Source organism: Xenopus laevis, chromosome 4S (assembly GCF_017654675.1).
Source record: "Xenopus laevis strain J_2021 chromosome 4S, Xenopus_laevis_v10.1, whole genome shotgun sequence".
NCBI classification, from domain to species: Eukaryota; Metazoa; Chordata; class Amphibia; order Anura; family Pipidae; genus Xenopus; species Xenopus laevis.
This window is the reverse complement of record NC_054378.1, coordinates 35,428,658-35,452,372: the sequence shown is the minus strand read 5'-3', so window position 1 is coordinate 35,452,372 and position 23,715 is coordinate 35,428,658. Positions and strand designations below refer to the sequence as shown.

Sequence of the window (23,715 nt, the reverse complement as noted above, 5' to 3'; positions counted from 1 at the left end):
TCTAAATGTATAACAAGCTTTGGAGGAACGAGGCCCACATAGGGTCGAGATGAGTTTAGGCTAGGCCCCCTCCCCCGCTAGATGTGTATTGTGAGTATCGGCTGTCAGCCCCCACTCTCTCTCACAGGGAGTTACAACAATAGGGCCCCCTTTTCGGCGGGAAAAAAGGGGGCGGGCTGAAGGGCGGAGCCAGGGGGCAGGTAAGCCAGGAAGGGGCTTTTAAGGAGGAGCAGGAGGCCAGTAAAACATAACCTGTTTTTTCTTTCATCGCACCGGAAGGAGAAACCGAGAGGAGGAGGAGAGTTGGATCCAATGGAGAAAGGAGAGAGAGCAGAAGGGAGAGGAGGAAGTAGGACCTTCAAGACGGCAGGAAGGAAGGGAGAGGGCTTCATCCAGTACAGAAGGGCAGTCTTCACAGAACGGCGACAGGACCAAGGTGCCTACACGGAAGACTACTATGGGTGAGTTGAATATTTCTTTTGATTCAGAATCTGATTTTGAGGGGTCAGATAGTGAGACTGAGGGAGGAAAGATATTATCATTAATGAAAAAATTCTTTAGAGGAAAAGGGAAAGAAAAAGGTTTAGGAAAAACAAAAGAAAGTAGTCAATCAATGGTGCTAGTTGGAGCAGCAGATACTTACGCATGCGCATTGACAGAAACAGCAGATCACTTGCCGAGGAAAACTAGGAAAAATATTGAGGCTGGAAAATTTGTGGATATCTATGAGTTGACTAGGGAAGCTGTTCAGGCAAAGGAGGACGGGGTGAAAACCGAAGAGAAAGGAAAAAAGGGAAAAACAATTTTCGATTGGTTGAAGGGATTCTTGGTTTTTGCAAGCGTATACTTAGAGAAAAAACCAGAACAATGTTTGAATATTATAAAGTACATAGACACAATAGTCGATACATATTTGTTTTATAAAGGCTCTTCATGGTCGGATTACAACAGGGCTTTTAGGAAGAAGATATTGAGTAGCAAGGTCTTGTCTTTTGGACAAAAGGATATAGATTTGTGGACGAGATTGGTTTCAAAAGATAATGGTTCAGCTGGCAATGGCAATAAAGGGTCATATGCTTTTAAGCCCAGAAACATCTGTTTTGCGTACAACGAGAAAAGGTGTACTAGGGGCTATGCGTGCAGGTTTAAGCATTCTTGTTTGGCTTGCGGATCTTCTCATGCGGTATCTGAATGTAATAAAAAGAAAGAAGGTCAGATAAACAGGCAGCCTTTTCGAACAGCTTACCAGAAGAGCGGAAACGCCAATACAGACAGCCAGGCTAAGTAAAGAGTTGGCAAGTTACCCAGACAAGGAAGCCGCAAAATTTTTAACAAAAGGTTTTTTGGAAGGTTTTAGGATCCCAGTTTTACACCCTCCCCCACCCAGCAAAGTTTTTAAAAATTTGAAATCAGCTAGTCGACATACCGAAGTTTTGAAGCACAAAATTGAAAAAGAAATAAAAGCAGGGAGAATGGCAGGACCATTTGAGGACTTGCCTATTGAGGGGCTAGTAGTGTCACCTTTAGGTATAGTCCCAAAAAAAGGAGTCAGGAAAATTTAGAATGATACAGCACCTTTCATATCCAGATGGAGAATCGGTGAATGATGCTTTAGACGAGGAACAGTGTAAAGTACAATATCAGTCTTTCGATGAAGCATTGGAAATAGTTAGGAGTCAAGGAAAAGGGGCATTGTTGGCAAAGGTAGACATCGAATCTGCATTTAGGTTGTTACCCTTACATCCAGAAAGCTTTAGATTGACAGGTTGTCATTTTCAGGGAGCATTTTATGTCTACCCATGGGCTGCGCAATCTCTTGTTCATTTTTTGAGACTTTCAGCACCTATTTGCATTGGCAGTTATATAAAAGATCAGGCAACAAAGCTATAGCTCACTATTTGGATGATTTCCTGATCATAGGCCCCAGACACTCTGCAATCTGTCAGGACACATTAGCAATATTTCTGCATATGTTGAAGGAATTAGGAGTGCCAGTGGCCGTTGACAAAACAGTAGAACCAACCACAAAATTGACCTTTTTGGGTATTGAGATTGATACAGGGGCCAAAATGTGTAGATTACCAAAAGAAAAGGTAGTAAAAACTAGGCAAGCAGTTAGGAGATTGGAAGCAGCGAATAAAGTATCACTGAGGGAAATGCAACAAGCCCTAGGTCTATTGAATTTCGCATGCAGGATAATACCAATGGGTCGCATTTTTAACAGGAGATTGGAAAAATCCACATCAGGGGTTAATAAACCATTTCATAAAATAAGGGTCACAAAGGAAATGAAAGCAGATTTGAAAATATGGAACTGTTTCTTATCTAAATTCAATGGTGTCAGGTTATGGTTAGCAGAAACACAAATTAATCAAGAGGTAGAGCTTTTTCACAGATGCAGCCGGAAGCGTTGGCTTTGGAGCTTACTTGGCAGGGAAATGGTGTGCGGCCAGGTGGCCGCAAGCATGGCATGACAAAGGTCTGACAAAGAATTTGACATTGTTGGAGTTATTCCCAATCTTGGTAGCATTGGAGCTTTGGGCAGAAGATTTGAAGGATAGGGCAATTAAGTTCTTTTCTGATAACATGGGAGTGGTCCACGCAGTGAATAACCTGTCATCAGACTCAACCCCAGTAATTGGACTACTAAGACATCTGGTTCTGATTTGTATGAGGTTTAATATATCGTTCAGAGCCCAACATGTACCAGGGGTAGAAAACACTATAGCAGATGCCTTGTCTAGAGAAAAGTGGGATATTCTCTTTAAGTGCGCTCCATATGCGGAAAAATCAGCTTACGCATGCCCTAAAAATTTATGGCAGCTCGTGACCCCCTCTTAAAGAATTGTGTGAAAGGGCAGTATCCGAAAAGACTCTTTCCAGCTACAAAAGGGCCTGGAAGAGATGGCAGATATTCTGCAGAAGCGGTAAGAGCAATCAAGGCACTAAGGATTTGGTGTCATTTTTAATGGTCCTGTACAGAGAAGGAAAGTCAAGAGCAGGAGCCAGCAACGCATTAGCCGCAATTTCTCATTTTTCCATAGTAAAGGGTAGAGCAGATATCACACATGATCCATTAGTTAGGAAAATAATGAAGGGATGGGCAAGAGTTGAAGGCCCCAGGGTCGATAAGCGAGAACCCATAATTGAATGCAGACTAAAAATGATTCTGAACTCTCTTGAGGAGGTGTGTTCAGACCAATTTGAATGTATTTTGTTTAGAGCAGCCTTCGCTCTGGCTTTCGGAGGAGCATTTAGGATAAGCGAATTGGTCCCCCCATCCAAGAAGGTAACAGATAAAGGTTTAATGTATAGCCAGGTTTTATTACAGGACAGGAAGTTGTTAGTTTACATCAGTAGATCAAAAACAGATCAGTTGGGTAAGGGCAGATGGTTCAGTATAGAAAAAACTTCGAGAATAACATGCCCGGTCAAGGCCTTGCAGGATTACATAGGGATGCGCCCAGCAGGGGGGCACCTTTTGTTAATTCACAGGGACTTATCCCCCATGTCAGCATTTCAATTTAGGCAAGTGCTCAAAAAGGCAGTCATTGCGAAAGGATGGGATCCTAAAAAATTTGGATCACATTCATTCAGGATAGGGGCAGCAACAGAAGCAGCAATGAGGGGAGAAACAGAGGATAGGATAAAAGGAATTGGGAGGTGGAAATCAAAAGCATACAAAAAATACATACGCCCCATAAATGTAACACAGTAGTAATCCTACAATTTTTAACCTACCCCCCCCCCCTTTTTTCTTTGGTTTGTTGCTGCAGGGGGAAAAGCTACCTGCAACATTTTGATCATAGGCCACTCCTTTATTTTTTGGGCAAGACAGCATGCAGCAGGCAAGCAGTTGGGGTTACCGGAGGAACACATGAAGATTACATGGCAGGGGTGGAGAGGCATGAAGTGGGAACAAATGAGAGGCCGGTTGTATAGTTCAATACAGAAGTTCAAGTTCATAAACCTGGTGATAGTACATGCTGGGGGAAATGACCTTACGTCAATCAAAACCCCAGCGTTGATAGAAAGCATGAGAAAGGACTTGGAGGATTTAATGTCCAGCAACAAGATAGGGGGAGTGGCTTGGTCAGACATCATACAGAGAGGAGAATGGCGAGGAGCAGTTCCCCCCAGGGCATTGAAAGAGCCAGGAAAAAAGTAAACCGGGCCATGCACAAGATCATGTGTTCCTCAGGTAACGGGGTAATTAGACATGACAATATAAGGTACCGACAAACACAGCTTTTTAGAAAGGATAAAGTACATTTGACAGAGGAAGGTTTGGATTTGTTCTGGGCAAACTTCAGGAATTATATAGAAGAATGGTGGAGGTCGCAGGAGGTCTAGGTGGGCCATGGAAAAGGATAGGTGGCACCCTTCCCTTCTTTTCCATTGGGTGGCATCAGTGCGGCTCCAGGAAGATGGATGGTTTTTTCAGTGAAGTGCAGGCCTACCCTCGGAAAGTCGCGAGTGTGGAGCAGACTTTGACTGCACGGTCTTGTCTGTGTCATGCGAGAGGCTGGGTTAGCGCCATTATTGCACATGATAGGGAGCAGGGGGATGGGCTACTGGTTGGTCAACAGCGGGCGCTCTGCCCCATGATCCCTGCTCTCTAAAATAACTGTTTGGTACGGTGTGGGCACCAGGCCCACGTTCTTGGCGATTATAGGAGCCGCAGCTGGTGGTCAGGGTGTACCTAGTCCTTGGCACATATATATATAACTTTGTTAATAAAATACGTGACCTCCACAGATTTTGCCACCTTAAGAAGTCTCCGTGTCGTTATTCAGGTTTTTATTCAGGTTGGTGGTAAGCACAACGGAAGGGGGTAGGGGGATCCTTAGCCTAGGAGGAACGAGGCCCACATAGGGTCGAGATGAGTTTAGGCTAGGCCCCCTCCCCCGCTAGATGTGTATTGTGAGTATCGGCTGTCAGCCCCCACTCTCTCTCACAGGGAGTTACAACAATAGGGCCCCCTTTTCGGCGGGAAAAAAGGGGGCGGGCTGAAGGGCGGAGCCAGGGGGCAGGTAAGCCAGGAAGGGGCTTTTAAGGAGGAGCAGGAGGCCAGTAAAACATAACCTGTTTTTTCTTTCTCCCACCCTCCCATCCCAGGTAAAGAGCAAGAAGATACGAAAAGACGGTGCTCCAGGGTTTCTAGCAACCGATCGCCCTTATGGGGTCAGGAAGGAATTTTTCATCAGGCTGCTAATTGGCCAAAAAAGCACCTGAGTTTTTTGCCTTCCTCTGGGGCACCATTATCTGTGTAGGTCAATAGGTACCACCCTGACACAGCTGCGTTTTCAGTGACAAGGCATCAGTGCGGCTCCAGGAAGATGGATGGTTTTTTCAGTGAAGTGCAGGCCTACCCTCGGAAAGTCGCGAGTGTGGAGCAGACTTTGACTGCACGGTCTTGTCTGTGTCATGCGAGAGGCTGGGTTAGCGCCATTATTGCACATGATAGGGAGCAGGGGGATGGGCTACTGGTTGGTCAACAGCGGGCGCTCTGCCCCATGATCCCTGCTCTCTAAAATAACTGTTTGGTACGGTGTGGGCACCAGGCCCACGTTCTTGGCGATTATAGGAGCCGCAGCTGGTGGTCAGGGTGTACCTAGTCCTTGGCACATATATATATAACTTTGTTAATAAAATACGTGACCTCCACAGATTTTGCCACCTTAAGAAGTCTCCGTGTCGTTATTCAGGTTTTTATTCAGGTTGGTGGTAAGCACAACGGAAGGGGGTAGGGGGATCCTTAGCCTAGTTTCACTTGGCAAAGACCCTAGAAAAAAATAATGAAATTACATCCATCTCCATATGCTTCTCTGCCTTGCAGCACACAGACGCATAACCCGATTTCATACAAATAGTAAAAATAAATGGCTCACAAAGCCGTGATAGCTAAATGAAAAAAAAAAGGAAAAGTCAGCTTGGTTTTGATTGTTTGATCATGTTATTGTCATTGTTTGATCATATTATTGGCCTGTTCAACCTATATATTTGCCCAAGCCATTAATAATGCATGCATTCCAAATCTATGTACATTAAGGTCTTTGATCTCGACATGAATTCTGTCTTTGTCCCTGTACATGTTGCCACTGAAGGCACTGGGTAAGAACTTTGCAGCAGGGGAGGCCACCAATCTTGGCTAATGAAATCCGTATTTTAATAAATTATGAAAATCCCGTGAAAACGACTGTAGTTTGCAGGTAATTTCATATATCGAGTAGATTAAAACAAAATGTTAAGACGTTCGACTGTGAAGAGATGAAAGACACAAATTTCATTGTTCTATTTTACTGTTTATGGACTTCAAAAAGACTGCTGCTTTGAAAACAGTGGATAATGTCTTCATTAACAGAAACCGTTTCTCTGAGTTCCTTTCTCTCTGCTCCTGCTTCAAAGAAAATTAAAATAAAGTTTTTCTTGCACCGCTTTATTTACTGATATCCTGCGAGAGACACAGAAATGGAATGTTTTTCTCCAGATAACATAATGAAATGGATTCTATAATTAGCAGGCACATTTTGCAATGTATAAATGTGTAGCGTGGGAAACAGGAAAATAAAAGGTTTTTTTTTTTTTGCTATTAAACAATTTTTTAGGCACTTGGGGAACACTTTCCAGCGATACCATTAAGTACAGTTTTTTCTGCTTGTTTATCTTTATTTATCTTTGAAATATATATTCGTTGGGCCTGTCAGTGTTTTTAAAAAAATGTGTTTGCCATGTTGTGTGTGTGATCCATGTGTTCCATGACATGGCAATGTAGGTGTTAAATGTTCTCATTGTTGCTGGGGTGTCTGTACCCATACAAAAGAGGCCAATGCTCTATGCATTCCTAGGCAATTTTTAGCATTGGTCTATTTAACTGTTGGCTACTGACTTGCTGGGAGGGATAAGATCAAATAATGCATCCATTAAACTGATAACTGCATGCATACCCAAAAGCAACCAATTATATATTTGCTGTCATTATTCAAACTGCACTATATCAATACATGCTTGTTGCTGGTTAATGAGTTGGCAATGGTGATAAAAAAAATTTTTGCACCTGCATTTATTCCTACCACCATATTTTAAAATTGGGGAAAAAACTAAGGGGCAGAGTTCATGGGATTTTGTAAAAACTCCCATAAACTCCCATGAACTCGAAATTTGAATAAAAACGCTCAATCAAATTTTTTTTAAAAAAAATTTAATTCACCGAACTCGGGTGAATGGGATCGACCTGCAAACTTGAATCAAATTAAAATCTAATTTGAGTTGAATTTGATTCGAGTTTTCTCTCTTCCGAAAAAAACCCAACAATTTTCTGGAAGGCTGCGAACAACTCCACATTGATTCCATGATGTCCCCCATAGGCTAAAACAGCAATTTGCCAAGTTTAGGGTGGCAAATTTGAATTCTTAAAGGGCCAGTAAATGATAAATTTGAAACCTTTGAAAAATCTACCCCTAAATGTCTGCACTTGGCTTTAATATTTAGGCTGTAGAAGATTTACAGACATAGGAGCTAAATTGCCCAAGTGCAGTTGCAAATAGCAACCAACAGACCTGATTGGATTTTGTTGGCAACTTGCCTTAGTAAGTAAGCCCTTATGACATCCTCTTTTTTTCCAGCCAGTAACAGTAATCCTTTTGTTTTGGGAATGGGAGAGTTGGAATTAAATATCCCTACTGCTACTTCGCTACTTTACATACGGGCTATTTGAACACAGTATTAGTCAGAAAAAAAAAAAGAAAAATAACTCAACACCATTTTGCTTTCTTACCCCATAAATTCAAATTTCTGTTCTTATTTACAGTAACATAAAGCCCATGCAGTAAAACTAACAAACTGAATTCTGGCCTTTTTTCCCCCAAAAAGTTTTGTTTTTAATTTTCTTGAATATAGAAATAATTTTGTTGATCTACCTGGGATCATTAGCAGTAGACCCACAAGTACAATGTATGTGCTGCAGAAACAGTGTTACAGCTAAGTCCTGTCATTTGGAAGCTTTAGTGTACAGCTGTTGCTTTCAATTGCCACCCACAATGTTCTGCTGTGCAGGGGAACACATTTGTAACTCAGCAAAGTTCATATTGCAACTATCAGATTAATGTATTCCTAGCTGTATAGCAAAATGTGCTTATATAAACATCTGGATTGAGTAGGCCTTCGTCTTCCAGAGCACATGGTGGGTGGCTCGAAGCCTCATGGACCTGCAGCTTTCAGGCTTAGCTAATATTATACACAACCACTGAAACAGAAGAGGTTTTGATAACCTGAGTATGTGAGCCAAACGCCTCCACCTATACTTGTGTCCTGCAATCATAAATCATCCCTTCCAGTTTTTTTAATAGTACTTGTGGAAACTTTTAATTTTGAAATGTCAATCCCAATATCTCAGAAAATGTGCTTGCATAGTAGAAAACATTGAAACTAAACACTGCCGGGATCTCTGCCAAGTCTCTATCTATAGAAAATGGTGAAAAATATTTCACAGCGCAATGTATCAACACCAGATTATGTCTATGGCATTATCCTGTCACTGCCTGGAGACTTATTGCACAACTCAGTTAACAGAAAGGTTTACCATGTTTTTTAGTTCAATTTCAAATCAAAGTTCTCTGTGAAGCTTGTACAAGAAAGTCCTAACTGGGGCGCCCCCAACTTCTTAACTACAACCAATCATTTTAGTGCAGTGGGGGGGGGGTAGAAAGAAAATGTTTGTTTTCAGTTTATACATCAAGGATGTCCAACTTTCATCTTTCTCAACCTTATGATCCCACCAATAGCCAAAGACTCCTGCAGGATTGACCTTTATGACCACTCAAATGGAGGCCACAGTCTTTCTCTTTCTCCATGGGTCCCTATAGTTTAACTCTGGCCTTGATTAAAGAGTGTTCTTCAATAGTTTCTGAGTATGGTTAACAAAAAATGTAAGATAAATAGGGATGCACTGATGCACTGATCCAGGATTAGGTTCGGGATTTGGCCAAGATTCAGCCTTTTTCAGCAGGATTCGGATTCGCCCGAATCCTTATGCCCGGCCAAATTTGCATATGCAAATTAGGGGCGGGAGGGAAATCGCGTGACTTTTTGTCACAAAACAAGGAAGTAAAAAATGTTTTCCCCTTCCCACCCCTAATGTGCATATGCAAATTAGGATTTGGTTCGGTATTCGGCCGAATCTTTCGCAAAGTATTTGGGGGTTCGGCCAAATCCAAAATAGTGGATTCATTGCATCCCTACAGATAAATTAGCTAAGCAAATAAAACCAAAACAACTTATAAATAAAACATGTTTTTTTGCTTTCATTTGGTACAATTTTGGTTAGCATTTTAAAGGCATATGGAAAAATAAATGTTATTATTAAAATAAGCAACTTTAGGATTACCCATCCTTGTTTCCAGTGGTTTTTGTATACTTGCTAGACCTTTATTGCCATAGATCCTATTGCATTGATTTTTCTTGGAAAGACCCTCTACTCATCCATGCCAGCAATCACTCTGTCTATAGTGCATTGAGATGCAGGGAAGGTCACTTTAGCCTGAATGAACTGAAGAAAAACTCCCAAGTGAGCCTTCTATCTACCTGCTCCCTGTTTTTTATATTTTCCCTTTAGAGACATAAATGAATTTGCTGCCCATCCAGAACTAAATGAACAGATAATTCCAGTTTCTCTATATTTCTTGGGCATTCAATTAATTATTTATCAAGTGTACACACTCTTGAATCAGTATGATTATCCAGGGCACACAGAGTATAAACCACTTGAAGACTAAATCCAGAGACAGATATTCCATGGCACGTCCAACAATCTAAATATTGCTCTTAAACTAATCGAAGCAGCAGGGGTAGTCACAACATTTGATGGACTATTTTTCAAATTGATTTAAAAAATGTATTTAAGGGGATGATCTTCCACTGTAGATTACCTATTGATTTTTAATATGAAAAGCTCATTATATAGGCAGTAACTGAATATAAAATCCCAGCAAACCTTTGCATAAATCCTTTAATTGAATTTCAACAGCCTGTGTTTTTGTAATTAAATCTTTCTTTTTACAGTGTTGCTATGTAATTTGCATGCTGTGAAACAGGGTCTTTTCAGACGCTGCTGATTGTATGCAAACCATTTACTTGCTAGAGCCATCAGCAAGAGCAAGATAAATAGTTGGTTAAAGCTCACTTTAGGAACTGTTCCAACCTCTCCTTGTGGGGTGGGTGGGAGGGAACGTAATATTTTTGATGACAATGCCTTTGTTGCTGGTGTTAGAGCATTATGGAGAAATAAAAAATGCTTGTTAAAATAGAAAAATATAAATATGTGGCTTTGCTTTAAAAAAAAAAAGTGTAAATACCCTTACACCCTCCCCAATGTTCTCCAAAAGAGTGTGCTAGCTTACTGTTCCATCAGGAAAAAGTTTCCCCCTAAATAAACAGAGGTCACCTGGGAGGTAAAGTGCATAGCCACAGTATCTGAATAATATTCTAGCATGATATCTATTTATGGGCATAAAATGATCATACTTGTTTATTTATAGTTATAGTATAATTTCTTATTCATAAAAAAAATCTTTCCAACAGCCAATGCCAGGCATTGTGATTTAACAGCAGTGAAACCATGTTCCTTCTTGTGCCTAAAAATAACAGTTTAGGTTTTAGGATAGCAACTACTGACATATTTTTTGTAAGTCTGCTTCTTTCTGCACATTACTTAAGGCCCATAGGATGGAAGGAGATGATGGCAAGTCATATAGTACTTGGGAATGAACCAATGTGCCAGCACTGTAAATGTGTTTTTGGGCTTCTTTAAACCTATGTTGTGCCTCATGTTTATAAGCAGCAAGAATACTGAAAGGTTTATTAGTCAATTAAAATGGATATTTTTCATATAATTCAAATTATGTTTTAGAATCTGTCCTTTTTTTTTTCTTCTGATCACACAGCCAGAAGCATAGGAAAGTAAATATAAGCAGGCTTAGTTATTGTCCATTAATGGAATGCAGTATGAGCTCTAACGTTTATATTGCAACTTCTTTAATCATAGAGAATTGCGTTCTTATGAATGGGTGGAAGGATTTAGCAAAAATGTATCAGAAAGGGAACGGGAACATAATTGAAAAGTGGAAACAGTTTTGGAATAGTGTTGATGTTATGCATCCAAACATGGACTTAATCTAAATTGCTCACATTGGTTGAAAATAACTAAATTATATAGCTAAATTGTCCCATTTTTAATTTGTGACTGAGAATGGATTTATTTCAGGTAATCAGTCATACTAAAAAGTCATAATAACTGTCTTTGATAAATGGATGTACCTGGCCAATATTGTCATAGGATATAATCCAACGCAATGATCTGATCAGGTTAACCTAGCTGATCAATATCTAGTATAGGTCAATCTAAAAACAACTGGACTTGCTGAGTAATCAATGAAGACGTTTCACTACTCATCCGAGCAGTTTCTTCAGTTCAACTGACTGGTGTGGGAAGTTTTCGGCATATAAACTCTTCCACTTATCCATTTACAATGGCACAAGAAACACCTGTATCTAGGAGTTGCATGACACATTGGATAATCCTATCACAACTACACAGAATCAACACCCCAACCTTTTTTTTTATTTGTGAGACACATTTAAATGTAAAAAAGAGTTGGAGAGCAACACAAGCATGAAAAAGTCCATGGGGACTGTGATTGGCTGTTTGGTAAGCCCTATATACACTGGCAGCCTACAGGAGGTTCTGTTTGGCATTACACCTGTTTTTTATGCAACCAAAACTTGCCTCCAAGCCAGGAATTCAAAAATAAGCACCAACTTTTATGCCACTGGGAGAAACATCCAAGGGGGTTGGTGAGCAACATGTTGCTCGCGAGCTACTGGTTGGGGATTACTGCTGTAGAAGCTGCCGTGATTGCATTTTGTAAGATATTAATTGTACTTGTAGCTCTAGTCCTTTTTCAAAATGAAAACCAATTACTTCACTCATATGGAACTACATTATCTTTTAACTTAGGCACTAAATACTGCTAAACATCCTAAACAATGTTTATATTTTCCTGAATTAGAAGATTGAATTTATTATACCCCAAGGCTGGAAAACTCAGAATCTGAAATTCCGGCATCTCAGACTTGTCGAGGTTGCATATAAGTCAATGGGAGAATCCCAATGATTTTATTGATTTGCGCTGGTTCTCGTGCCAAACCCTAAAATTTTCAAAGGTTTCGGGCAAAAATATGAGGTTTCGGGTAAAAACTCCAAAAAAATCGTGAAAATGCAGTGAAACCTCCAAAGAAATCGTGAAAATCTGAGTTTTTACTGCAAAGCAAATTTTCGGGAAAATGTAATAATAAATAAGCGTTAAAAACCCGAGCGGCTTCGATCGGAGTTTGTAGCAGACAATATTGAGATAAGTTCGGACCTTGATAAATAACCTCCTAAATGTTCCTTTAAGTGGGTTTCTCCAGGTCAGACAGATTGTATAGAATCAGCTTAATCCTCTTTCCTGCTGAAACAGTATCGTCCTGCATACTTCGGCTGTAAGACTGACTTATGGGCACACTGTTAGAAGCGATGGATTTTAACCACAAGCTTAAAACGATACAATGATCTGTTTTTGACTGCAAATGCTACATTTGTTTGGAGTGCAGATATGAATGCCAATTTTCTTCTTCACCTTTAATAATACTTAACATTTATTTAAAAGCAGTAACATACCCCAGAGATACGAGCGTAATCAATAGCAACGCAAATATAGCCTATAGTAGCTGAGTTATGAAACTGTTAGAAGTGGCTATAAATTGAAAAGCAAAGCAAATTAGCCGAGGTTTAAAGTGTAATCAATTTCCAGGTTGTGTACAAGTACATAGAGGGAAAAACACAAGTTGTGGCATTTTTAGAAAAGGCTGTTACAAAAAATGTATTTATTACCGTCTCCGTTCCCATTTTATTGCTCATTAATGTAGAAAGTAAAACACAGCGTATTCATCTTCCTGGGCATTTTTAAATCCCCTTAAATGACAATTTTAAATTGAACTACTTATCTCATTTTATATGCTTCTTACTGCAAACATGCTTTGTGTTGGATAGAAATATAAACTGGATTCCCACTGGGACTTAATATAGCAAGAGCGAGGCCACATGCATATGGTAGGGCTTAAAGGAAAACTATACCCCCCAAACAATGTAGGTCTCTATAAAAAGATATTGCATAAAACAGCTCATATGTAAAATCCTGCTTCATGTAAATAAACCATTTTCATAATAATATACTTTTCTAGTAGTATGTGCCATTGGGTAATCATAAATAGAAAATTGCCATTTTAAAAAATAAGGGCCGCCCCCTGGGATCATAGGATTCACTGTACTCACAAACATACCAACAAACCATACATGTTAGGTCACATGAGCCAATTAACAGACAGAGTTGTGTCTTTTGCTTCCACACTTCTTCATGTTACAGTTAGAGTTGAAGTATTTCTGGTCAGGTGATCTCTGAGACAGCACAGAGACCATCACGAAATGGTGGCTCAAGGCAAGAGATGTAAAAGGGCAAGATTTACTTAAATATATATTCCAGTTTGGTAAGATTCTTTAATATGCCACTTAATATGATATGAACTATCTGTTGCTTAAGTGTTCATTTTGGGGGTATAGTTTTCCTTTAACAGATGAAGAATTATGGGACTGCTGTATAATGAGGGTACACCAATTTTCTGGGGTTATGTTCTTATTTCCTTTTTTAAGGGTTATGCTCTATCTATTATGCTATAGATAACTTTAATAGCAGCAACAATTCTGAAAAGGATGGTATATATGTATTGTATACAAACACATAGAATTCCCTTTGCTGCAATTATAACACTATTTTGCATGTGTAGTAGAAATAGTCGCCAGGGGTTTTCTCCTTAAAATATCGGGTGTACTGGTGGACCAAGCTCAGGATTCGCAACATGGTTAGTATATGATAAGCATAGGATACGTTATGTGGAAAGGCATTGCCCAGAAACCTTTGAATTATCAGAAGGCCATCTCCCATATATTTAATTTTATTCAAATAATTCCGATTTTCCATTTTCACTGTAATAATAAAACAGTATCTTGTAATTGATCCCAACTGAGATATAATTAATCCTTATTGGAAGCAAAATACTCCTGTTGAGTTAAATGTTTATATGATATTTTAGTTTGCTTAAGGTATGGAGATTCAAAGTACGGAAAGATCCGTTATCCAGAAAATCAGGACACGAGCGTTCTGTATAAAGGTCCCATACCTGCACTTATAAGAACACAGCTGTGCAAATTTACTTTGTGTTTATTTATTGAGCGGTTATATGCCTTTTATTATGTTTAAGCAAGAAGAGAGCAAGTAGTACAAGTAAATGTACACAGTATAAATGTAAATTGAGAACTAATTATAAATATATGAATTTTTATGTTCTTGCCTTTGTTCTTTATCTGTTCAGACACAGAATAAATAATTGCAATGAAATTCTCAGGGCATAAAGGAATACGATCTGTTATCTGGAAAAAGGCAAGGGGAGGTGTTTGGCCAGAAATGGTTTTGTGCATTTTATTGTTGAACTGGTGTACTATTTGCTTATTAACAGGTATATTTCCTACTTTTCAATCCGCACACATATGTGGCAGTTTTGGCTATTCTCTGCTTTTTCACCAGCGGCATTTTTCTGCTTGTTATGAAAAAGTGTAATGTTCCATATTCTTCCATATTCTTCCAACATCATCCCCCAGTAAGCAGTTGAGCTTTCATATTAACTAAAGGTCTCCTTTTCATACAAGCTGCCTAAAGTAATGAAAAAAAAAACCCAGACTAGATCAGGGCTCACTGGTTGGATCTGGCCATTCAAGGGATTTATTTTCTATGACATTATGTTAATATAATCTGGCCATCAAATATATTCTTTATTGCATAGTTTGCCCATGACATTATGCACACAAAAAAAAGCCTATATCACAGATGTTAAATTTGCCCTTGGTTGGACTGCAGTCCTAAAAAGAAACAATGGCACTCACAGATATTGATTTCTGATACTTGCAAGTAATAGGTGTTGGAGTCATTGTGATCCTGCAACTGTACGCCAACTGGATGTTTTGGATCTCACACTGGGGACTTGCATCCAACTTCAATAGATGTGCTTGCCACTAAACTGTTATTTGGCTGTGATTAGTACCAAAACATAGACCTGAATTAGACCAGAATGTCCAAACTGTCAAAGGCTGCACCTTATCTGCTAAAATGATGTATTTCTAGTTGTACATACAGAATTCAGCAACTTAAAATATTCTACTTGTTATATATGCAACAATTATTTATCCATTTAAGTGTTTACTAGATTAGTATTGATTGATATATTTTCTCTTATTATAGCTCTCTAACAACATTTGAAAAAAGGAAATAATGACCAAAAGATCTGCCACATGTAGTAATGTCTATTTTTTATTTTATTTTATTTTTTGCAAATTAACTTTTATTAAGTTTTCAAACAAGAGAAAACAGGGATTAGGGTTACAGAAAAGGGGGAGGGGGAAGGGGGAAGCACACATAATCCAAAATCACAATCTTCAGTGTGAGTTATAGGTCAAAATATTTTCATACATGAGGGTAACAAAGGAATGGACAAGGTTAGGGGGAAAAAAGAAGGTGAATAGCCCACTCCTTATATTGAGGTCTGTTTATAATAATCAGACTTCTTAAAGGAGAGCCAACGCAGCCACTTCATGGTATAAGCATCTTGAGAATCTGTCAAAAAAAGGGAAAGTTCTTCAAATTTATGTAACGCTTCTACTTTTAAATACCATTCACGTAATTTGGGAGCTATGTTTTGTTTCCATTTTAAAGGAATTAACAGTTTGGCAGCGTTAAGTAAATGAGGTTCAATCGTTGAAGTAAAGATTAATGTCAATATTTTGACCATACCCATGTTTTGGCCACATCCCCTAATAATTACCATGAAGTTTTTCAAAATTTTGCAGGTTTTGATGTTTAAACACATTTCTGGGAGTATTAGGGTCTTATAATGAAGGTGAAATTTTGCCTTTTTTTAGCTGTGAGTCTCAGTTTCCCCAAACGATTTGTTTATTTTAAATAGCTACAATGGATCTTTGCTTATATTAAATTGTTACAAATGTATCTAAGTGCAGGTGCTGTGTGCTCTGGGCTCTCTGCCAAAAAGCCTCTTATTTTAAGTAATTTTCAGAAACTTATCTTTTTCTGTGCAGGAGATCAAAGAGAAACTCTGGACTTTTTACTAAAACTCAAGGACTGTGGGCTGAACTGTCAAAATCAGGACTGTCCTGCAGAAAACAGTACAGTTGGTAGGTATGCTCTAACCCATATTGTGTTTTTTTTGGTAGTAACAAGATTATGTGCTTTGTTTAAATAAAGGATGCACATTGTAGCTAGCTGCTTTTATATTCTCTGTCCCCAGCAGAAGAGGTAAGTGTATGTGAAGATGTGGACAGTAAGATTTATAATATATTTGTGCAAGCTGATTGCCAACAGAACTAGCCTTTCCCAGTGGTGCTGTACTCATACTCAGAAAATCAATAGGGATTAACCTATGACCTCCTTCACATACTTATACTGTGGTCTGCATTGCTTACCAATATTTCATCTGTTTCTCCTAAATGCCGTTACTCAATAATGTGCAGCATTGGACTAATTAATTACAAAAATTCAGCCTCGCTGAAAAAGTGATTAAATATCACATGAATTATCTTTGAATGGAGAGACTTTTAATTGGTGGCATTTATTAATCTCACATCAGTTATTATTTGTCAGCCATTGTTTCTGCCTTTTAAAATGTACAAAGTTAAATTAATGATAAAAGCAAAGTCTGTGCCCATTGGCTTTCCAGTAAGCTGAGAAGGAAATAAATGAGAGTGGAATAATTCTGTTTATTAGCATGTTCTCTGTTAGCTCAAGGAAAACTATGTCCTATATATTCTGTAAATATAGTTCCAGGAAGTATTTCTGTGTACACTCTGTAGCAAGTTACCATATTCTTCAGTTCAAGTGCCCTACTGCTTTTTTTAATTGAGAACTATAACCTGAAAGTTATACCTAAATCTCGTTTAATTTCATGGTGAAAATGAGGGCCATAGACCTTTCCCTATTCTGCTCAAACCCCACCATTTTTCAGCAACCCAGCATTAGAATTCTGGAGAGGTCCAGTAAAATTGTTATAGAGTATGGTAATCGCAGCAAGATACAGGGCATGTCCACTCTGCCCCATCCATCTTTACCGACGAAAGATTAACCATTGATTGGAAATTGGACATTTTCATTTAAATAGGTATCAGTTATAGACCACAATCTGATCCTAAATGAAATATGTTGTAGCAGTGAAAACCTAAATAACAAATGATCTTTATCTTTTCTTTACTTAGTAACGTCAGTAGGGTTATGATAGGGTACTTTTATTACAGGTAGGGGTCTGTTATCCAGAAACCCATAAAAAAATGTCCTTTTCTCTGTAATAAAAAAACAGTATCTTGTACTTGATCCCAACTAAGATATAATTAATTCCTATTGGAGGCAGATAAATTCTATTGGGTTTAATTCATGATTTAAAATGTGTTTAGTTGAAATGATTTTTTGGTAGACATAAGTAAAGGGGATCCAAATTATGAAAAGATCCCTTATATGGAAAACCCTAGGTCCTGAACATTATCTGTAACAGGTCCCATACCTGTACTAAAGAAAAAGTTTTGTCTTTTTTTTAGTAAATTGTACTGAAGTGTGCTGACATTTTTGATATTTTGTATTATAGTATTTCTAGTTTGCTCAGGCACCCGGGCCTATACTGTTTTTATGCCATACTAAGCCTTTTTGCTCACTACAGCACATTTCACTTGCTGGACTTTGGAGGAACACTCATTGCAAACTTAAAAATCATATTGACACCACCAGAGAGTTTGGATTTGCAACAGGAGAATGAAGGGGACAACAAACCGACTGCTACTGGAACCTTTGGATTTCGTCTGACCAACAATGCCTAGTATTCCGGATCCGGGGAACTTGCACAAAGAAACACCAACGAGTGGATCAGGATAACAAGTTCCGTTTATTGAAGGTCAAACATAGGCTTATATAGGTTATAAGTAAAGACGTCCCAATATAGTGACGTATCAGCATAGTTATTAGCATAGTATATGTCTGTAATAGGTATAGCATTCAGGATGGAGAAGAGAGACAAATATGTGCATTGGCATTAGCTAAGATATTTTGTCTGAGGCAAGCTGATAATATTGTTTTTAGTACATGATGATACTTATGCAAGGTTGTCTAAGAAGAGACAGTACAGGGTCGTACAGAAAAACAAGTACAGAGGCCTACAAGGGTCGGCACATAGGCATGTTAACCCTTCAGAGAAATTGCCGGTCCTGTTCACTGAAACCCACTTGATCTTACTAACAAACTGTCTATTCGTCAGTGAGTTAACACTATTAATATATTTTATGAACATTTGAAGTTAAAGGAAATGGAGATTGATTTGCAACGTCACTGGGTGTTCCTTTCCAACTACCACAAGCAAAAATAGATTCCTAGTGTTTTCAGAATAAGCAATATTCCAACAGTTAGTTGCAACATCACAGAGTTTTGTTGAAAATTGTGAGGGATTTTTAAATGATGCTCTTCGGATGTTATTGTTGGCTCAACAAATGGGGAAGGAACTGGTGGCACTGAGGGAAGAAAGTAAGAGGACAGATACACTCAAGGCTGACCAAAATTTACAAATGTTGGAAACAAGGAAAAGGAGAGATGCTTCACCAGGCATGGGGGACAAAAACACAGACCCAAACGGAAATCTCTCAGGGGCAGAAAACATGATCTTAAATTTCAGTCAGGAAATGCTTAAGCTGTTAAAGGAGCAAGGCTCCTGAACCTCTTGACCTTCTTATTGATTACCAAAAGTTATAGCTGAAACTAAAGTTTACTAAAACTGTATAAAAAATTCCAAGTTGTGTTGTTCCCTGCAATTTTAATCCTCCAAACTCTCAAAGGAGAAGGAAAGGTTAAAACTAAGTAAGCCTTATCAGAATGGTCCACCTAAATATACCAGTAAACCCTCAAAGTAGTTCTGCTCTGAGTAGTGATGGTAGAATTTATTTGGCAGACGCAAATTCGTGGTGAATTTCTGCGTTTCACCGCTTGCGAATAAATTCACAAATTTGCATCGAAAATTCGTCAGCGTCAAAGTTTTTAAATTTCGACGCCAGCGTCAACTTTTTTAGCCCGTTTCGCGAATTTTGTGGGAAATTCTCGTAATTCATGGTTAAGCCAAACGGGACAAAGTCGCCCATCACTAGCTCTTTGAGTCCTCTTTGAAAAGAAACACTGCATTTCTTTCCTTCTTTTGTGTCTACTATTGTGCTTCTGTATCAGACTTCCTGTCTTCAGCTTAAACCTCATTGCCCCGTACAGTATAAGTGAGCAGGGAGAGACTCAGGCAGGAAGTGATGTCACACTAAGCTACTACTGCAGCTGCTATCCTAAGAGAACCTCTAGAGCTTTTTACTCAGGTATGGTCAAACATTCTACAGAACACATATAACATTCTAGCTTGCACTATTGCAGCTAATCTATTGGCAATAAAATGCCTCCATAGCTTTCCTTCTCCTTTAAACCTGTATTCATTTATTCTCCATGAATTAGGCATAGTAAAATGTAGTGAAGCACTGTGATAAAGCCTTTCCTTCAGAATCTGTCATAGATTTACTTGGTCAACAAGAACAACTCTAAGTTTGAAAACAAGTGGATGGCACAGCTGTGAGCTTTCACCTTCCTACTTCAACCAAGTCATGTAAAAGATCAAGTAGCAGTATGTTATACCTTTAGCAGTTACCCATATACTTCTATACCAACAGTATATAGCTCAGTGAATTACCTTTAAAAACTCACATTTACTTTTGATACCACTAGTATTGATTTCCCTGACCTAAAGATTTTAAGGAAGGGCATCAAACTCAAATCTTAAATAAACCTACTGAACAAGATACCATTCTTTGTGCTGCCAGTTTACAACTCCCCTTAACCATTTGGGGTACCCCCTATTCACAAGTTTTCGCGATCATAAGTATCCATAGTAGTGTCTGCATTCTTCTTTACAAAATCAAAGATTCACTGTATAAACTGAAAACTGTTTCAAGATTTTGCTTTCCTTTGAATCACTGAACTAGTATTTAGTTGTATAATCAGTGTTTCTGAGAACTGCTGCACATCTGTGTTACATGGAGTCCACTAACTTCTGGCACCTGTTACATTCTACAATTCTTCAGCATTTCTTGGTTTTTCCTCAGAAACAGCATTTTTTATGTCACCTCACAAATTTTCTATTGGATTAAGGTCCAGGGACTGGGCTGGCCACTACATTATGTCAATATTGTTGATCTGGAACCAAGATGTTGCTGATTTACCGGAGTGTTTGGGGTCATTGTCTTGTTGAAACACCTATTTCAAGTTGATTTCCTCTTCAGCATAAGAAACTGATCCATGATCTCTGGAATGTGATAAATAGGCCCAACACCATAGTATGAGAAACATCCCCATATTATGATGCTTACGCCACAATGCTTCACAGTGTACTGTGGCTTGACATCTTCAACACACATCTTTTTTCCAACAATGGAACTTTGCAGAGGCTTTTTGCCGACAGCTTGGCTTCACATAGGCGTCTTCTAATTGGAACAGTACTCACAGGTAACTTTAGATCTTCTTTTATCTTCCTGGAGCTGATCATTGGCTGAGTCTTTGCCATTTTGGCTACTCTTCTATACATTCAAATGGTAGTTTTTCCAATTTCTTCCACATCTTTCAGGTTTTGGTTGCCATATTAAAGCATTTGACATCATTTTAGCTGAGCAGCCTATCATTTTCTGCACTTCTTTATATATTTCCCCCCCCCTCTCCAATCAACTTTTTAATCAAAGTACGCTGTTCTTCTGCGCAATGTCTGGAACGACCCATGTTACACAGATTTTCAGAGAGAAATGCACTATAACAACATGCACAACATTTGCTGCCTTCCTTCCTTCTTAAGGGCTGTAATTGACACCTGTTTTTCCACAGAATACATTTCCTCACTAATTGAACTCCACACTGCTATTATTTGGAACACACTATTATTTTGAACACTGCTATTATTGTGAACAAGCCTCAATTAATGGTTCGATTACACAGAATCAACAGCATGCATGTCATATCTGTTGGGTCTGTTGGTTTTCTATTGCTCTACTACATCTATTAGTAAATTATTTGCCATGTAGAAATATAATTTCTACAATAAACACTGATTGGTCAGATTAGTGTTTATAAATGTGGCATAGCAAGGCTTTCATCACAACAGAAGTTATTACAGTAGTTGTTTGCAGATTTATGTTAGCAAAACCTGAGTTACACATCCCTAGACTTCTGTACATCTACAGTTGTGATTTACATTTTGTGCTTTTGTGGATTATGATATGTGGACAAAACCACTTAGGAATCATATTGGCAGCCTGTTGCAAGACATTTTCTGACTACAGGTATGGGATCCATATCCGGAAACCAGTTATCCAGAAAGCTCTGAATTACAGAAAAGCTGTATCCCATAGACTCCATTTTACCCAAATAATCCAAAGTTTTAAATATGATTTCCTTTTTCTCTGTAATAATAAAATAGTACCTTGTACTTGACCCAAACTAAAATAAAATAAATCCTGATTGGAAGCAAAACTAGCCTTTTGGGTTTATTTAATGTTTACATGATTTTCTAGTAGTCTTAAGGTATAAAGATCCAAATTACGGAAAGATCCATTATCCGGAATACCCCAGGTCCTGAGCATTCTGGATAATAGGTGCCATACCTTTATTGGTATACTTACCTTTATATGTATGCCTTCGATTTTTAGCCTACTATAAGTAGGAGAGTGGGAGGACAGACATTTGGTGCTGCTAAAACAGGAATCCTATTGGATTCAATAGTTGGACAGTCTGTCCTTGAGGACCACCATTAGGATTAGACATTTGATCTTATATGTTGAAGTTTTTAAATAGGTTAATACTATGCAAGCTTTCCTTTTGTCATTTGTATTCAGTATTCATATGCTGTCAGCCCAGTTAGTAAAATGCCCTGATGCACTTTACTATACATTTTACCAATTACTTTCTTTGCAACTGTGTTTCTTTTCCTTTCCCCTACTACTGCTTTGTTACTGTTTCTTGTTTATCTGTGTGGTGCTGATTTTATATAACTTCATGGAAGTTTGTTTGATTTTGAAGCCAAAATATAATATGTTTGGTTCCTAGTAGTGATGGGCGAATTCGCAAAATGCTGCCGGTGTCTCGTTTTGGATGCCGGTGTCGGTTTTTGCGCCAGCATCCTAAAAACAGACGCAGGCGTCTGTTTTTTTTGACACCTGCGAATTTTTGAAGCAGTTTTGCAAATTTTCGTGGCAGTTTCGCAAATTTATTCACCGGCGGCAAAACGCAGGAATTTGACGTGAATTCGCGCCTGGCGAATAAATTTGCCCATCACTAGTTCCTAGCCTAAGTACAGCCCCCTATTTGTTGCCTTTAGCAACTCATAGAATTGGTTAATTCCTTCATGTATGACTATGGCTGATGCATTCGGGCGGAATGACATATGCATTATGTGCTGCTCTTTGTCTGTTGCAAGTGAGCCCTCAGTGATGTTTAAGCCGAGACGCCTGGATATGGCAATGGCTAACTTAAAAGCCATGATATGCATAATCATGTTGCCAAGCAACAATACATAATCAGTGACTGGCATGGATGCTCGATGGGCTACTGTGTGCAAACTCACCATTACTTTCCAGGCTATGTTTATGTATAAAACCTTCTGTTATCTGATATAAGACTCATGGGTGATATACTGTAATTCTCCTGTGGATTTCAGGTCATGATAGATGGTTCCACTATGAAGTTCAATCACAACAATGAACTGTGCTACTTCACTGTTTATTGTTCTTAATTTCTGATCTCCTCTTATTTTAGTCTCTCGGTCTGCATGCAGCCTTTCAGTATTCTTTCTGTTTCTGTTCTGTTTCACCTTGTGCATACTTGTGCATACTTAGCACAACTATTTTTGCTGCCAAAATCCGATAAAGGACATATATATATATATATATATATATATATATATATATATATATATATGTGTGGCACCTTTGTGCCTGTATAGTGTTTCAGCTGTGATTCTAAATGTAGAGTTCAGCGTGTACGTGTACCTTCTCCCATGGGAATTCTATTTATGCATGCAAACCCCTTGATATGGTCAATGGCTCTGTAACAAGTTTAGGATAGCAGATACTTCTTACCTGATCTATAACTTTCAATGATGCATTTGCAAATTGATTAATCCTTACAGCTAGACTTATTAGCTGCATTCAATCAACGTGCTAACCCCTACTGACTTGTGAAATGGATACGCATGGTAAAACCCCATTTATATTTATAGGATTTTATACAGGGAGCACAATAAATATGAACCAAAATTAGATTTACACATTAATGGAGCTTTTTTTTTCTCCTGAAATTTGATATTATCTGCGTGTATCTGATGTATTTTCAAACATCATTAAGACTTTTTAAGGTACTTTCATGGGTTTAGCAACTCTAAATGTCTCTTTTAACTTACCCAAACCCAAAGTGGAGGATATATAGAATTCTGTGCACATCTCCCATCACATTACAT

At 38.5% G+C, this 23,715-nt stretch overlaps 1 long non-coding RNA gene and 1 pseudogene across 1 annotated transcript; both read left to right on the top strand.

Annotated features, from left to right (window-relative positions):
• The window catches only part of LOC108714966, a 595,011-nt pseudogene that overhangs the window by 134,573 nt on the left and 436,723 nt on the right, over window positions 1-23,715 (top strand).
• LOC121393221 lies at window positions 259-5,685 on the top strand. The gene is made up of 2 exons (XR_005960864.1): window positions 259-461; window positions 3,777-5,685. It is a non-coding gene; the product is annotated as an uncharacterized LOC121393221 (long non-coding RNA).